Below are 4,067 nucleotides of genomic sequence, written 5' to 3'. Positions count from 1 at the left end.
TCAGCAGGATGCTTATGCATGAAGATTCAGAAATTTATTAAAATACCACTCATTAAATCACCACAGCTGAGTCCTTAGTATTTCAGCTATTAAACACAAGAAGAAATTACTTTCCATTCCTTCAAAAATACCAGAGATTGATTTTCTATTCGATTGCTGAACTAGGTGATAATGCTATTATTTCTCTGGCTAGCACTGCATGAATATGAATGAGCATGCTGAAGCTCCAGAAGCTCAACACTGCTAATATATAACACCACTGTCCCACACCCAAGTCCAAAGCGTTATAGTTTGTGTAATTTATTAATCTGTATTCACATTTAAATTGAACATCTGAATTAACAGAAGAAGGCTTTAGTTTGAAATACATGAGTACATACAAAGCAAAAGCGTTCCATATTTCTATCCCATCCCCTCCATTTAATTCTGCCTCTCTCAAGAATGCAAAATGAGAGGCTTTGGAAAAAGAAGCAGCTTTCTATTTACTTTAATGCATCCCAGGAGGAAAGTTGTAACTGAGATTTTGTGTGTATGTGTGTACATGCATGTGTGAGCAATGAAAATGGGACAAAATGGGCATTTATAAAACATATATATGGCTTTGTGACTAAATCAGTTAGGCTAGGTCAGCTGGTTTTCAAGATGCATTACTGTTCACTCTATTTAGACAAACTGGCAATTTCCAGACTGAATATTCTTAATGATTTCTACAGAAATGTCAATAGTCTTAATATCATAAAAAAGCAAAAAAAAGTCTGCTAACTAATTGCAAGGTCTTCCTCTGAATACATACCTAGTCATAAAGCAACACAGATAAAAAAGGTTTGAAATTTTATTTCATTCATGGTCTCAGGTGTCTTTCCATCTCACTTCTCAGGGAGCCCGCTCAGCATTGCTTATGGTCTGGGTGCACAAGTGTTTTCTCAATAATATGTTAGTACAGGATTCAGATGGACTTCCGTATATGTTTTCCCACTTACAGATGTACCTGAACATCTACATTTTCTTCTCCTGTGAGCTACAGATATATGCTAGATCTTGGCAGACTCTCAAAACAGTTTTTATTCCTCTTGCTGAATCAACTCACATGAAATAAGCAGGATTGAAACAAAAAAAAAAAATTGAGAATATATTGATGCAGTCCTTGTAAGGAGCTAATTTAACTGCCCTGAATAAACTTGTAGAAATGCTTGCATGTTTTTATAAATCAATTAAGGACTTTAGACCCCTAGCTTTATGTTCTCTGAATATTACCCAAGCTATAAGCCTAAACCACAAAGAACATAAGACAAGCAAAAGAGCTGTGAGAGCTATGGGGAATCTGCTATGAAATTCAAGCATTAATGGAGAAAAAGATCTCTTCAGAGGCAGGCTCTTCAGCCACCTCACTATCCCAAAAGAGGGTAGGGTGAGTATTTTAGCTATGTCATGGTCCAGCCTAAGAGTGCAGCTGCAATGGGCTCTGCTGTCAGGCTTCCCAGGCCAGCCTTCCTGCCAGCATCATCCAGCCCTCACTCACTGCATGCAGGTCCCATGTTCACACCATCTGCTGTGAGCCTCACAGGGCTCACCAACTAGAAGTTAGACACCTGGCTTAACTAATCACTTTCCACAGATGCATTGAGAATGGCTTCGTTGAAAGGATCATATTTTTGTTTTATTTTCTCAAGTCCTGGTGCAATGAGATCCTAGTCCCTTAACTGCAGCCTCCACTGTAATACAGTGTATTATTATCATTACTACTATAATTAAGAGTTGGAGCTGCTATATCAAACAGCAGCTTATTTTGTATTATTTTATTTATATTTTTAAAATTACCTTGCAAACTTGAAAGAATTCAATGTAATTCATCATAGACCCAGTTTGCAAGTCTGGGGCACTCTAAGTTGAATCCTTAACTGTAAAAGCCATGACCAAAGAGCAGGCTTGCCTCTATAGGGAAATAATTTTCACATGTACACAATCACTACTTTGTATAGTCAGAGGAGAAAATTTCACTTCCTTAGTTTTTGAAGTAAAATACAGACTTCAGAGTTTTTAGGTATTATCTGTGTGTTTATCCAACAGGATCCAGCCACGTCGCTTAGGATTTCAAACCATCACCACAGTACACTTAAAAAGAGCTACCACTGCAAAGTACAACTGCAGGGCCATACTGGCAGATGGGTTGATAGCTAAATGCATGTCATCATGTTGCTGGGACAACATCAATCCTGTTTTATTTAGTGCTACAGCTAGACTACTGAAGAAGTCTATCACTAAGGTTTTTACATTTCATTCAAAATGCTGTGATTTGAGTCTGCAGAAAGACTTGGCTGCAGATGCTACTGGGGAGAGGATAAATACAAATTGTGCAGATTGAATGGGAAAACCTGCAGCTTGAGAGAGACATTTTCAAAGACTATTCATAATAAATTCCTATAAAGATAAAATTGTGTTTTTGCACATTGGTACACATTCATTTCAAAACACTTTCAGGGGATAAAAGACATTTTATTAAGAGTACAATGGAGATGTTTTGCTGATAAGAAAGGGACTGCCTAAGGAAATCTTGAATAAAAATTCACTGTACATGTTATTATTGTTACTTACTAGGAACTTTTGCAAGTCACTATGCCTCCAAATTTTCTTAGCACATTGTCACACTCCTTTCCTCAAAGAGTTTGAACATATTGTTCCTACAGGTATTCTTCTCCCACTTCAGGTTGAGCAAGCAGTAGATGGAAGAAACTGGGACTGTGACTTAAACCCCAGGGTAGATGTTATGGCAGCAGGGATAACTCCCAGGGAATGGGAGTTTATTTAGAAAGAACACTATAAATGCTATGTTGGTAATCCATGTTGTTCATGATTATTGTGTCATGATTATTTCCTTACAAATGGTGTGCTTATGGGACATGATTAAGAAAGAAATGTTCTGCTTTGTAAGAAAGTCGCTCAAGCGAGGAGGGACAGTATTTTTCAGGGACAGAGTAGGCTTGCAAAGATTAAGATAGGGAAGTCAGAATGGCTCCTATTTTGAACATAGGAAGAGAGGTACTTGGAGACACACCATCACTTTCTTTGCCTTTTCCTCCTCCGACATCTAAAATAACATAAAAGCTACTTTTATTGTGTAGTCTGAAATGTAACATTATAATAGTGTTTTCTTCCTTCTAACCTCATCTATAATTCTGTAATCAAGACCACAGCTGTGCTGGACAGCTATGTTGTTTTAAGCTTGCTTAGTGTTTGAAATTAGATTTAAACGTATTATACAGGTACAGAGTATGCTGCTGTTATGGAAGGACAAATACAAATAAATGAAGACATCAGACAAGCCTTTTCAGTTGTTTGCAAGCCATGATAAACCCACAGTATGGCTGAGTTTCCCACAAAGTTGCATGTTTCTTGGTGATGGCATTAAGCCTGAGGACACATGGCACACAGAGACAGGCAAGGGAAAAGCTGGCCATAGCCCCAGAGGAAACTGTCATGGATCTTTGCCTGGATCCAAGCAGGGGTCAGAGCAATAGTTGTGCCAGAGGGACAGAGTAACACTTCACGATTCTGTTTTCAATTTGTCTCAAGGTTGCTAACGGCTCTGGTTCTCTGCTGTGGAAATTAAAATCCAACTCATTAAGCTCCTGCAAAACAGCCTTACCTCTTTCTCATTAGCTTTGCTAACCCCAAGTTACTGTGCTCTTTATAATTTGCATGATACGAAGTGTCTCTTCTACAGTTCCATAAAGACTCAGGCTCAGACAGAACACTGCCCTGTAATTACAAAGGTATGATTTTTACAAGAAACATGATAGTCTGTAGCCACAAGAAATCACCCACACTACAAAGATTAATGAGCAGGGAGACCTTAAATCTCCAATAAAAAGCTGAGTAAAGACTTGAAGATTTCTCCTCTGAAGTTCCACCTCAGGAAGGAGAAAGGAGGTGGTTGCCATAAGACTGACAAGGACAAATTCACCTCATCCTGAGTTATGTAACATGGACTGACATCTTTTAATGTGTGGTAGTTCTGTAACTTGATAACACTGAGTCACTGTGCTTACAGCAATCAGCCTTTCAGCTTC

This window comes from Chaetura pelagica, unplaced genomic scaffold, assembly GCF_000747805.2.
Source record: "Chaetura pelagica isolate M959 unplaced genomic scaffold, ChaPel_1.0 scaffold503, whole genome shotgun sequence".
In the NCBI taxonomy this organism is placed as follows: domain Eukaryota; kingdom Metazoa; phylum Chordata; class Aves; order Apodiformes; family Apodidae; genus Chaetura; species Chaetura pelagica.
Note: the sequence above shows the minus strand (reverse complement) of the source record.